The 14,121-nt window shown below is 54.2% G+C and overlaps 1 long non-coding RNA gene across 1 annotated transcript; it reads right to left on the reverse strand.

The window, feature by feature from the left end:
• Positions 1-3,739: 3,739 nt before the first annotated feature.
• Positions 3,740-4,923, reverse strand: LOC112443839 (uncharacterized). Its single transcript, XR_003032236.2, has 2 exons — positions 4,594-4,923; positions 3,740-4,306 (listed from the first exon to the last, which is right to left on the reverse strand). It is a non-coding gene; the product is annotated as an uncharacterized lncRNA (long non-coding RNA).
• Positions 4,924-14,121: the final 9,198 nt, after the last annotated feature.

A 14,121-nucleotide genomic window follows, 5' to 3' on the forward strand; every position in this document is an offset into this window, starting at 1 on the left:
GGGGCTGTTTCTATTGTCTTTGATTTTTCCCTGGTTTTCATTCCTTTGGCCCTATTTACTAGGACTCCTGACAATTCATGGTTGGATGCTGGATATTGTGTATAAAAGCTTTAGATTGTCTTAATGATGCTATCTTTATCTTCCGTGGAAGTTCCTCCTCTCACAGGCAGTCTGTGGGGCTAGCGTACCCTGGTTCCATCAGGGGCTTTGGCCACCCATTTCTCGTGGACAGGACTGTTCCTGGTCACTCCTCACCTGCAGGCCCACGCCCAGGGCTCCCCCTCGGGGGCCCCTCCATTCTCTCTGGCATCCTGAGTTTCCTGATAGCTCTGCTCAGCTTTGTGGCCTCTTGGGCAACATTCTCTCCTTGGCTCCTTGGATGCTGGCCGCACGCAGGGTGGGAAATGGCACAGGCCTCAGGGTGGACACAACGCGAGGCCAGGCTCGCTTCTCTGTGGCTTCTGTTTCTCCAGATTCTCAGCTTCTCTGGTGCCACTGCCTTGGTGTGGGGACTCTGACCTGATCCCCAGCAGATGCGCTGAGTTCCTGCCTTCTCCACTTAGGCCGTAGCAGATGCTCTGGTGGAAAAGCCAGGAGGAATGTGATGCTCAGTTGTGATCCCTACTTCTCTGAGCACCTGGTCCGAGTGCTGCTTGAGTGCAGCCTACTGTCTTTCAGCAGCTCGTTTCGCATTTCATCCAGATTTTATGCTCATTCTCGGCAGGATGGTCTTATTGACACTGGCTCCTTCACTGGAGCCAGAGAAGAAAGTCCTAGAACCACAGCTCTGAGTTGCAAGCTTTACTTCTCTGGTCTCATTTGAGCCACTTGGATAATGAAATAGACATTACCTGGGTTGTAACACTGAAATCAAAATGAGGAAAACTGGATTTCTTTCCGGAATCCATAGGAAAGTGCTCTGTGACAGTGGGTTTTCTGGTCCACTGTCCTGTCTGAACTATGCTTGTCTATTTAATTGCTGCTAAGTCGCTTCAGTCGTGTCCGACTCTGTGCGACCCCATAGATGGCAGCCCACCAGGCTCCCCCGTCCCTGGGATCCTCCAAGCAAGAACACTGGAGTGGGTTGCCATTTCCTTCTCCAATGCATGAAAGTGAAAAGTGAAAGTGAAGTCGCTCAGTCGTGTCCAACCATCAGCGACCCCATGGACTGCAGCCTACCAGGCTCCTCCATCCATGGGATTTTCCATGCAGGAGTACTGGAGTGGGGTGCCATTGCTAGGGCTACTGAAATTATTTAAATGAAGTAGAGAGACAAAAGGAAGATTTTTCTTGTTATTCTTCCTCATTCTAAGTTAGTTCCCCGTGAGACCTGAGAACTCTTGCTACAACAGCCAACAGCAACCCTTTCTGTCCCGTGTCATGCCCACCTTTGCCATCTGTTCCCCCCGCACACCCCGTCCAGGAAATTGGAGGTGGAGGGCAAACGTTGACTCTGTGTGAAGCTGCCATTGGAGCCCAATCTGTTTCTGTCCTGCAGCATCTTTATGGGCCTTGGTTTGTGCAGCGTTTGGAGTTGATTTCAAGATGTTTTCAAGAGAAACGCCTTTTGTTCCCAGAGGCGATGCTGACCTAGATCGTGCATGTTCGCTCCACCAGCCGGAGGGCGGGGGGAAGGTCTGAGCTGGCTGAGCGCACGCAGCTGAGCCACCGGAGTGTACGGTCCTGGCCATCTCAGGGAGCCAAGGCTGCGCCAACTTTTCTCTAGGTTAGCCTAATCTAAAAATAACACTTTCATCTCATTAATAGGCCGGTCATTATCTGATGTTTTGCTGTGGGTTCAGGGCCCCAGAATTTATCACGCTTTGATGATAGCGTGGTTCCAGTTATCTGACTCACTCGGGATGGGCCTGGCGCAGATTGAGGTCTGTCCCGGGCCTTGGCTGGGACAGGGCTCGTCAAGTCCCTAGCCCTGTTTATGCCATGTAGGCGGAGCTACAGAAAGTCTTGCATTCCATCTGGCTAGGGGAGCCCCGTGGTTGGAGCAGGGGAGGGAAAAACTATCTAAAGATATTTTTTCTTTCTGCTAGTCCCACTAGGAGATTGACTCTCGTCGTTAATTCCAGTCAGGGGAAGCCAGGTCGCCCTGGAGGTTGACTAGGGTGGCCGAGCACCATGGCCTCTTTTCACCATCAAATTTCTGGGTTGAGGATCAGGCCCTTCTCTCTTCGACAAAGTCTCCTGGGCCTTGTTTGTTTGTTTGTTTTGTTTTACACTGCAGGAGACTCTCAGAGAACTCAAGGCTTTTTATTCTGAAATTGCAGAGGGGAGGAAGGAAGGGCAGCAAGCAGTGTCTGCAGACTCCTGGTGCGGCCGCCGGGAGCAGAGAGCCCGAGGCGGTGACTGTCGCCAGGAGGCCCTGAGGGTGGCAGGCACAGGTGCCCTTCAGGGGGGTGTGGGGGGGACAGTAGCCAGGACAGCCCCCCACAGGCTGCTCCCTGAGCGACAGGTGACGATGTTTGGTGATGTGGAAGTGAGGAGGTTGTGGGTCAGCCCCAGCGGCACGTGGGGTGATCACGCGCATGTTGGGGCAGACTGTGCCCGGTGGCCATAGGGGCCCGGGGCCCTTCCTTGGAGGGCATCTAGGATCCCCTGGCATCTGCCTGCCAGATGCAGCAGCACCCCAGCCCAGCTGTGAAGACAGAACTATCCCCTGAGGCCATGGTCACTCTCGGCTGAGCGTCCCTGCTAGGAAGGAAGCCGTCCGGGCCAGAGAGCTGAGAATCCTGTGCTTTTCAATGGCCATCCATCAACCCTAGACTCTTGCACACACTCAGCAAACAAACAAAAGGACAGTTGAAAAGCCCCATCTGGGGGCAAAGGTTTTACTCCACCCAGGTCGAGCTCACCGAGATGCTCCCGTCGCTCTGAATAAACATCGCCACCTTAGGAGGGACGAGCATCTGCTCAGCTGCTCCCTGGGGTCGGTCTCCCACTTTGGTTCCTATTCGTTGTCTCATTTTAGCTTGCTTGGTCTCATTCAGCAGATCTCATGTGTTTGCCAGTAAATTGTGTGTGCCTGGTAACCAGTGACGGCGACACGGAAGCCTGACAATATTGTCCAGTGTGTTTGGGATTTCTGGTTAAGGCAACTTCAGGATAACATGCAGTGATTCATACCGGTTTACTGACCAATATTACGGAAGAAAGCCTGGTAGGAGGAGTTTCTGTGGCTCAAGGAAGCTCCCATGGCCGATCTGAAACGAAGAAACGTGGTCACCTCCTGGGCCCCCGCTCTGAACAGGAAGTGAACCCAGGAATGTAGGCTCTGGGTTCCTGGCGGGGCAGGAGGGGCTGGGTGAGGAGGGGCCCTGGGCCGGGGGGGAGGCCCCCAGGCCAGCCCCAGTGTGGCAGGGTGGACGGTGGAGCCTGGACAGGTCCCCACAGCGTGTCGCTTCACAGCGTGTCGCTTCACAGCGTGTCACTTCTAGCGGGGGGCCAGGGTCTGTGTCCCTAACCACGGCCCTAAATTCACACAGGGAGACCCAGTGGGGCCTCAGCACGCTGAGGGCAGCCGTGAGCCACCCCTCCTGGTCCTCGGGGCCTCACAGGGCCGACACAGGGAGGTGGGCAGCGGCCCTGCTGGGCTGAACCGAGACACCCAGGACGTCCCAGCAGGAGCGGGCGACTCCATCAGGGCCTCCCCCACCAACCCAGGACACAACCTCCCCCGTGGCTGCTGCCCTGCCGTCCAGGCGGAGCAGGAACACGATGACCAGTGTTCTCATTAGACCTGATTTATTGACCTCAGAGCAGCCTTTGATCTCACGGAGACGCGAGAGGAGAGAGGAGGGCATGGGGCTGAGGACGAGAACAGGCTGAGTTGGGGTAGCGGGGTGGGGAGGCCGGGCTGCTCCCCAGCATGCAGGCCTGTGTCGGGGGTGGACACAGGGAGGTCTGGCCACCGCCCCCAGGGCTGGCCTCAGGGTGGACACGGGGAGGCCCGGCCACCGCCCCCAGGGTGCCTCGTGGGCTCACTGGAAACTCTGTGCCTCTGTGTTTGGCTTGGCGGGCGTCTCCCCATCCCCAGGTCTGGATGCGTTTCCACGTCGCCCTCAGGTGACCGGCAGCAGTCTCCGCTCTCCCTCAGGCAGTCACTTTCCAGCGGGGACCCCCAGGGGGACTGCCCCGGGTGGCATGTGCTTTTTTGATGGACCTTGTTCTTACTGCTGCGGCCTCAGAGGCTTTAATCAAAGGCCACGTGGGAGTGCGGCCAGCTAGTTAGCTGGTGATGCTTCAAGGCTGACTGACGGGGACTGAAGCCTTTCCCCGAGACGGCGGGCTTGAGCTGTCCAGGAAGATGGACAGTGCAGGAGTCACTCACCGGGCGAGGCTCCCCGTCGACAAGAGCGGAGGAGCCGCAGGCTTGCGCAACGTGGGCCTGCAGGGACACGTCTGTGCCCGGGGCCGGCTTGGTGGGGGTGAGCGGTGGGCGTGTGGTCGCTAGAGGGTGTGGACAGGGCTCAGGCACCTCTGCTGTGTCCACGGGAAGCACCCAGAAGTCCTCGAACTGTGCTTTCAAGAGAAAGCTGAGGCGGGACTAGGGTGCGGGCTCAGGTCTCTGTGTTTTCATACCTGATTTACGACGGAACGCTCCTTTCCTCTAGGCAACTGCTTTTCGAGCCCCAAGCCTGGGTCAGACCCTCTCAGAACCCTCCGAGCAGAGACTTGCAGCCAGGTTTGGAAAGGAGCAGGCGGTAATTACAGAACCTCCCTGAGGGGCCGCGACGGGTGGGGCTGCGAGGTACACCCTGGGCGCTCGGCAGGAGCGGGTGAGGAGGGCGGGAGCGGGCACAGAGCCTGGCTGGCTGTCCCGGCTCCGGGCCCCCCGGCACCTCCTCCTCCAGCCCCCGGCACGGTATCCGTCTAGCCTGCAGGGCGCATCTTTCCCCTTTTATTCTTGGTGATGAGATCATCCAATATTGATGTCACCTGACTTCAACACTAGCTGTTACCTGGTTTGGTACCTGGTGTCTGACTAACTCTGCATTTCTGCAATAAAGCAATTGGCTTGAGGTCTTACTGTAGACAAGTGCAGGAATTTAGACAGAAGTTGGATGGATTCACCTTGAACTACCAGCAAAAGAAAGGATTTGGTAATTAAATTAAGAATTAAGGAAACCATGGGGATTTGATTACACCTTTTAAAGAGAATCAATTGTCTTAAGGCTCCTTTATGTATCCATTTACCTTCAAAAGAAAATAAAATATTATTTCATACGTTTTCCTAAAGGACTAGACGTAAACTTCAGCATCTGGTTCCGTTGTTAAAATTGCAAGTTGAACTTACATTTTAAAGTATAAAAACTAGATTTTTCCTAAATCACATCAAATAGCGTACGTTAGGGTCATTTTAACATTTTTTATTGAGTTATTAATATCAACAAAATACTCAAATAAAGGTCTTGAGTTGGTTGATACAAGAGAACTACCCTTAAATTTCTGAGGATTCTCAAAGGATTCCCCTTTGAGAATCGGATCAGGAATACAGACATCTCAGACAAGAAGAGGCCCAGACCGTGCGGCAGATGGGTGCAGAATTCCTGAGCTGGGGGCATTTGCTTGCAGATGTCCTGGTTTTCAAGCTGGTGGGTGGACCCCTGGACGACTCCTGACCTAGAGTGGGAGCCTCCCCAGTCCAGTACCTTCTCCCAACTGTAGCACCGGCCGCCCAGTGATAGCCTCAGACCCCACGGGTAAGTGCTCAGCCCCACAAGATGCCCCCACCTGAGACCCAGTCGCGTCACCCACTGCTTCTGACCAACCAGCTGTAGATGTGAGGCTCCCAGGACCCCCTCCTCAGGCTCAATCAATTTCCTGGAGTAGCTCATGGAACTCAGAGAAGCGTATTACTAACCAGACCCCTGTGAATTATGAAGAATGAAGCTCAGGGTGCAGGAGAGCTGGGGAGGGCACAAGCCTCCCCGTCTCCCCAGGTGCTCTGTCCTCAAAAAGCCTCATGCTCCCCATCTCGGAGTTCTCCAGGCCTGTTTTCTGGGGTTTACAGAGGCTTTGCTTGACTGATCAGATCGCTGGCCATTGGCGATCAATCTAGCCTCCAACCCCGGGGGTCAGGAGGGGCGACTGAGGCTTCTAACCCTCTTATCTCCGTGGGTTCTGCAGGCTGCCAGCCCCTCCTCGGGTGCTTCCAAAGCCTCATCAACAAGACAAAAGGCAGCCTCATCATCTCAGCACTCAGGACATTCTAAGTGTTTAGGAGCTCTGCGGAAGCATCAGGAAAAAATAAGTGTGTATCTCTCATAAATCCCAGTCTCACATATAACAAAACACCTGTGCAACATTTGTGTATGGAAGTGTGTGTGTGTGTGTGCACGTTTCCAAAGTGTATCCATATGTCCCCTACTCTCATAATCAACACGGTTTAGAGTCCACACCTTCTCATGACACAAGGCCCCTGTCTGAGGTCCATGGCCTTCTTTCTCTTCTCCTTAAGGTGACACTCAAACTCACGGGGCGGGGACAGGAGGAAACGTCAGATGATGACGGGCGGTTCAGCAGGCCAGTCGCTGGGGCCAGGCCTCGTCTTGGGACGTCCCCCGTCAGGAAGCAGCACAGGGGATCCGAGGTGGCCGGGGTGGGCTGTGAGTGTGGACCCGGGACACGGAGGCTGTGCTGTCCACTGTGGCTCTAGAGCTGGGGACGGGTCAGCAGGAAGAGCAGAGCCCCCAAGGCTGGAGGCGCAGGGACATTGGCCCCCAGGAGCCAGGACTCCCGAGGGTCTCAGCGGGGGCCAAGCTACACCGCTCCTGCCTGGGGATGGTGTGGAAGATTCCGGAATGTTCCTCCTCACCCTCAGGCACGGGTCTGCACCCACCTTGCACCCAGGCCTCCTAGGTGCCGGAGCCCCAGGCCTGCACCAGGCCGGCCATCCTCCCGGTCCTGCATGGGTCCCTGGCCCAGTCCCTCTTGTCCTGCCAGCTGGACCGGCGCTGTCCCCGAGTGAGACCGTCCTGCTGCGGCCCGTCCTTGCTTCTTGTCGCTGCCGTGTGCCCGGGGGAATGTTGGACACTCAGGCCTGTTCAGACCCTGCCAAGTTCAGGAGGGCTGGGCACTCCGTCTCACAGGACCCCCACCCCCACTCAGCTCCTGGTCCAGGACACCAGCCCCACCAGCAGCTGGTCCACCCTGTCTCCAAGGGCCTGGCTTTGCCCTGGGCTCGGCCTTGTTCTGACTCCACTCACTGTTCCTACTGTTTTAGTTTAGTCACTCAGCTGTGCCTGACTCTTTGCAACCTCATGTAGCCCTGTAGCCTGCCAGGCTCATCTGTCCATGGTTTTCCCAGCAAGCATACTGGAGTGGGTTTCCATTTCCTTCTCCAGGGGAATCTTCCCAACCCAGGGATCAAACCCACATCTCCTGCATTGGCAGGCAGGTGTCACGATGACACCTCCTCATTTTAGCCGTTTATTTTGCTTTTCTCACCGAGGCTCAGCATTTCCAGTGCAAAGGGCACGTGACTGGCCTGCTTCACTTTCCTACGCTCTTGGCCATTCCTTGTTAATATTCATGGGCCCTTGGCAATGACCATCCTCAAGTGGAGGGTCCCCATGATCCTGGGGTCTGCGGAACAGCAAGGGGGAAGCTGGCAGCCCGGTCGCTGCGGGGTCCACACTGACTCCCTCTGCTGAGCACAGGAGAGCAGGTGTGCCCGGTGAGGACAGTGACGCCGGCTCTACCTGGAGCCTGTTACCTGCGCTGCTGTCGTCCCCACTCGCTGGAGGAAAGACAGTGCAGGGAAGGAATAAGCCCGGATTCGGGCTTCTCTAGCCTTGCTCCTAACCAGGGGCGACACGCTGGTCTCAGCGACTGGCCATGAAGCCAAAGCTGCCATGGATCTCTGGGAATGCTGCTTCTTTCCCGATGAGAAAGGACAGACAGGGCTGGTGTGTCTTGTTCTTCGTCACATCTTGAATGGGAATGTGATGGTTGGAGCTGCAGCAACAGCATTGCAACCCTGAAGGAAAAGAGAAAACAGATGTAGAGACGTGAGTCCTGGCATTACTGTGACCGAACCAACACTAGCAGGTGCTTACATGGAAACTTGTGTTGGAAATTGAGCCTTCCTCTTTATTAAGTGATTTATTCTGGGCTGCGCTGGGAGTAATCTCTTCGCTGCTGTGTGCAGTTTCTCTCTTGCTGCAGCACTCAGGCTTCTCACTGTAGAGTCTGCTCTTGTGCAGAGCACGGGCTCTGGGTACAGGCTTCAGCAGTTGCAGCTCACAGGCTCAGCAGCCTTGGCTCCAGGGCCCTTGAGAAAAGACTCAACAGGTGTGCCGCACAGGCTTAGCTGCTTCATGGTTTGAGGGATCTTCCCGGATCAGGGGATTGAACCTGAGTCTCCTGCATTGGCAGGTGGGTTCTTTACCACTGAGCCACCAGGAAAGCCCTGAACTCTTCTTTTAAAGCCACTGTAGTTCAATTTTCTGTTACTTGCAGCTAAGTGAAAAGCTCTCAGTATTTTATTAGAACCGAATTGATGTCCATGGCTGTTCTTCCTCTTGTTGCAGACACAAGCACACACGTGTGTCCATTTGTCCTAAACAGCGTTTCTGGAAAGCTGTTTGAACAGTTTGCACTGGGCGCCACCAACCCAATTACGCAGCCCACGTCCTCCAGGAGAATTTTCCTTCTGTTCATGACGCTGGTGTGTTGAAGCTACCCAGGTTCACACAGACTGGATGGAGCTTGGCTGGAGGATTGAGGGGGTTGCTGTGCTTGAGCCTGCAGGGGGTCCAGGCCTGCGGGGGGCACACCTCCAGGGGGGCTCATCTCCATGGGGGGCTCACCTCCAGGAGGGCTCACTTCCAGGAGGGGCTCACCTCCAGGAGGGGCTCACCTCCAGGGGGGCTCACTTCCAGGATGGGCTCACCTCCAGGACGGGCTCACCTCCAAGGGGGCTCACCTCCAGGAGGGGCTCACCTCCGGGGGAGCTCACTTCCAGGATGGGCTCACCTCCAGGACGGGCTCACCTCCAAGGGGGCTCACTTCCAGGAGGGGCTCACCTCTAGGACGGGCTCACCTCCGGGGGGGGCTCACTTCCAGGAGGGGCTCACCTCCAGGGGGGCTCACCTCCAGGGGGGCTCACTTCCAGGAGGGGCTCACCTCTAGGACGGGCTCACCTCCGGGGGGGGGGCTCACCTCCAGGGGGGCTCACTTCCAGGAGGGGCTCACCTCTAGGACGGGCTCACCTCCAGGGGGGCTCACTTCCAGGGGGGCTCACTTCCAGGAGGGGCTCACCTCCAACACCTCCAATCCACTTCCCTTGGGCCGCGCCCTCCCCTGCCTGCCTGCTCTCAGGGGGATTAGCATGAGGGCTGCCCATTTACCTGTCAGACTCTGACATGGTCAGACTTGAAAATCATGACTTTTCCTTGTCCCAGACATGAACAAATCAACCCTGATCCTCCGCCTGCCACTCCCTCACTAATAAATTAGCAGAGTTTACATAACCCGCAGTCGGCAGTTTGCGCTGGGCGCCACCAACCCAATTACGCGGCTCACGTCCTCCAGGAGAATTTTCCTTCTGTTCATGGCGCTTCGACAGTGAGCAGCTGAACCTGGCTGTAAGAGTGTCTGGTGGGTCCCCTGGGGGCGGCCAGCGGCCAGCCTCCTCCACGCATCACCCCTTTAATTGTCCTCAGAGTCCCGGGGCGGGAGCGGGAGTGGCACTGTTATTTTCTCCGCTGACAGATGAGAAGAAGGAGGCTCTGAGGTGTTGGAATGCCAGGTCTGTGTCCTGGGCTGCAACGTCTCTAGGGAGACGTGGACCGAGGTCCAGACCCCACCCTTCTGGGCTTTCAAGGGGCTCCGTCTCAGGGCACGAACACGTGGTCACTGGTGGAGGGACTCGACTTTGTAAAGGTGGAACAAAAGGTCACGACCTGCAGGACTCATTCTCCCGGTTTCCTCCACTTGAAGGAGGGGAGGGAGCCCTGAGCTGTGTGAGGCCCGTTTGGGGTAAGAAGCCACCACGGTCAGTGCCCCACCCCCCGACTCCTCTCAGTGCAGGTGGTTCCAGGGGCTGAGCTGTTCCCCCAGAACCACTCCTGGTCCTGGCGGCCGAGGCCCTCATGGGGTCCTGAGTACTGGGCCCCTTTCCCTGTTGCTGTGATACAGCCAAAGCTGCAGCGGGTGGGGTGCTGACTCTGCCCACTGGTGTGTCTGCACACCCCACCCCTCGACCCCTGTGAAGAACAGGCAACTGAGTGACGGCGTCTGGCTGTGGCCTGGGGGACAGGTCCCGATCCGGCCTGGGAGAGGGAGTGGGGCCCCGCCAGGCCCGCCCGGGTGCAGCCGCCCCCAGGGGAGGGTTCGGGCTGGGGAACGCTGGACTGGCTACATTCTGGGGGACGGCCCTGTCACCTGCCAGAAGAGTGCGCAGAAAACTGAGGGCCTCTAGACTGGGCATAGTGGCAGATGTCATCTCCAGAACGCAGGAGAGAGGCTGCTTCTTCAAGGAAGAGAACTGACGGTGTTTATGAGCCAATGATAAACTCTGAGTTTTGAAGGGAAAACTAGAATTTTGGAAAACTTTTATCTACCACTATAAGCAAGATGATCAAACCAATCAATCCTAAAGGAAATCAGTCCTGAATATTCATTGGAAGGACTGATGCTGAAGCTGAAGCTCCAATACTTTGGCCACCTGATGGGAAGAACTGACTCACTGGAAGAGACCCTGATGCTGGGAAAGATTGAAGGTGGGAGGAGAAGGGGATGACAGAGGATGAGATGGTTGGATGGCATCACTGACTCAATGGACATGAGTTTGAGCAAACTCTGGGAGATAGTGACGGACAGGGAGGGAGGCCTGGCGTCCATGGGGTCGCAGAGAGTCAGACATGACTGAGTGGCAAAGACACTCATGAAAGCCCTTCCAGGGTCCCTCCATAGACTGTAAACATGTAAAGGTGCCCTGACTCCAGCAAGCCTAAAATGACTGTTGAGGAAATTTTTAAAGGTCTCAATGGGGAGGGGATGAGGTTCCTAGTTCTCTTTCTTCTTCTGGCGGCTGGAAGAGGGGAGGCTGGACTCTAAAACGTCACTTCCACCTTGCCATCTGGTGGAGTTTGATGTTCCCTTGGGCCCCAGCATTACAGCGTCCACTTTCTCCGAATCCTCTCCTTACCATTTGACTAACACTGGCTGGGCTGAGAACACACACCTGGGCCCCAGGAGTCTCCGTCCCCGCTGATGTGGCGGCCGCACCCGCCACAGTCCTGGGCAGTCGCCTCTCCGGGGACCTTCTCACCCACAGTGGACCTGCTGGAGTCAGAAGGTGCCCGCTCGGCTTTTCCCGGCGAGGACACTGGTTTGGAAAGTCTGGGGCTTTTAGTGCCTCTGTGTCTCCATCAGCAAAACACGGCGAGAGCCAGCGCCCGGCTCGTCCCCTCGCTGACTGGTGACGTCACGCGGCAGCTTGGAGTCGTCCGTAATTGGCAGCATTTCTGCAGAGAAACTGGCAGATGCTATGAATCAGGGATTTTGTGTTTCCATAGAACCAGTGATCACGTATTTTCCAGCACGTCTCTGCTTACTCCTCTTACCTTGCAGAGAAAGCAAAGCAAAGCAACGGCGCCTGGGTTGAAGGACCCAGTGGTAGCAGCTGTTACTGTGGCCCTGTAGTGCGTGAGCCGAGAACTTCCAGATGCTCAAGCTGGATTTAGAAAAGGCAGCAGAGACAGATCAAATTGCCAACATCTGTTGGATCATAGAAAAAGCAAGAGAATTTCAGAAAAAACATCTACTTCTGCTTCATTGACTACGCTATAGCCTTTGACTGTGCGGATTACAGCAAACCGGAAAATTCTCAGAGATAGGAATACCAGGCCACCTTACCTGCCTCCTGAGAAATCTGTATGCAGGTCAAGAAGCAACAGTTAGAACCAGACATGGAACAATGATCTTGTTCTAAATTGGGAAAGGAGTACGTCAAGGCTGTATATTGTCACTGTGCTTATTTAACTTATATGTAGAGTACATCATGAGAAATGCTGGGGTGGAAGAAGCATAAGCTGGAGTTAAGATTGTTAGAAATATCAGTAATCTCACATACGCAGATGACACCACTCTTATGGCAGAAAATGGAGAATTAAAGAGCCTCTTGATGAAAGTGAAAGAGGAGAGTGAAGAAGTTGGCTTAAAATTCTACATTCAAAAAATGAAGATCATGGCATATGGTCCCATCACTTCATGGCAAATAGATGGGGAAACAATAAAAACAGTGAGAGACTTCATTTTCTTGGGCTCCGAAATCACTGCAGATGGTGACTGCAGCCATGAAATTAAAAGACACTTGATCCTTGGAAGAAAAGCTATGACAAACCCAGACAGCATAGTTAAAAGCAGAGACAATACTTTGCCAACAAAGGTCCGTCTAGTCAAAGCTATGGTTTTTCCAGTAGTCATGTGTGGATGTGAGAGTTGGACTATAACGAAAGCTGAGTGCTGAAGAATTGATGCTTTTGAACTGTGGTGCTGGAGAAGACTCTTGAGAGTCCCTTGGACTGCAAGGAGATCCAACCAGTCCAACCTAAAGGAAATCAGTGCTGAATATTCATTGGAAGGACTGATGCTGAAGCTGAAACTCCAATACTTTGGCCACCTGATGTGAAGAACTGACTCATTGGAAAAGACCCTGATGCTAGGAAAGATTGAAGGCAGGCGGAGAAGGGGACGACAGAGGATGAGATGGCTGGATGGCATTACCGACTTGATGGACATGAGTTTGAGTGAACTCCGGGAGTTGGTGATGGACAGGGAGGCCTGGTGTACTACCATCCATGGGGTCGCAAAGAGTCAGACACGACTGAGTGACTGAACTGACCTGAAACAATGAACAGAGCCTCCTTATGTTTTTAGTTTCAAAGTGAGTGCTTCTGGGGTCCATACGTCAAGTAGTCACCCAAAGGTCTGAGGACATCCTCTGCTGATGGGGGCCAGAGGCGTGTGCTCTGGGCAGCCCGGGGTTCGTCTGGGCCACCACTCTGCCTCTGAGCGTGAAAGCTCCCATCTCATCCCCCAGGTTCCCCTAGGAACCAGTGCGAACGTTTCTCTAAGTGGTTTATTGCCAAGGTTTAGAAACTAGTTTATTTTTACTCATGAGTGATCTTAAGCAGATTTGATTTAAAGCCTTTTGATTCTGCAAATCCAATTTCATTTAGGAAGGAGGAGGAGGAGACTGGGGAAGGGGGGAGACAAGAAAAATGAGGCACGCTGTTCATTTAAAAATAGTGCTTATTTAATTACATTTTCCAGATTAATTTTGCCATTAAATGAGGAAGCACGACATTAGTTTGGTTGTGTGTGAACCATTTCTAATTGGAGTGGATACTTGTCAAGTCATTGCAAGGTAAAACATCTCTAATTAAAGGTATTAATCATGGGTTTGGAGGGGGTATTTTTACACCCTGTGCTTATTTTGAGGACCGACACTGTCACCGTTCCATCAGACCCAGTGAGCTTGTCCTGCTTAGCTCAGAGCAGCGGCTCACGCACTCTGTTTTCCCCGTGTTTATTTCTGTAAAAACAGCATATGGATTTTTAATCTGATTCATGTTTCTAAATGTTACACGCGACTCTTTAAAACTCAAATGGGCTTCCTTCCCAGTCGACATGGAAACAGAGGGTGATGAATTATGTCGTCAACTTCTTTTCCCCATCCTGGTCTTTCTTATCTTTGAACCAGAAAAGAGAGACACGCACCTACTTTTCAAGGCATTAAACAATCTTCTTTAATTTTAACTGAATTAATTCAAGAGAAGAAAATGTTCCTCCAGCTGTAGAGGTTCTGATATTAAAATCACTTCAGGGACTGCCGTGACTCTCAGACCTTAATCATCAGTTGTTCTTGCCCAACTGCAGTTCACACCATGTTCCCGGGTGCTGAACCGCCGGGCGTCTGGAGCCCAGCCAGCCCCCAGGGTCACCGCTCCAGTGTAACTGCCCTTCCTTCCCAGAACTTAGACTCTGATGCTAGAACTGAGCGTGTGGAAGAGGTTCAAGAGAAGGATCTGGAAATAAGGTACCATGGGCTCACACTGCTGGTGAGCATCTTGACGGTCCCAGGACTGTGTCATGTTC

The sequence above is a fragment of the Bos taurus genome, chromosome 23, assembly GCF_002263795.3.
Source record: "Bos taurus isolate L1 Dominette 01449 registration number 42190680 breed Hereford chromosome 23, ARS-UCD2.0, whole genome shotgun sequence".
Taxonomy (NCBI): Eukaryota; Metazoa; Chordata; class Mammalia; order Artiodactyla; family Bovidae; genus Bos; species Bos taurus.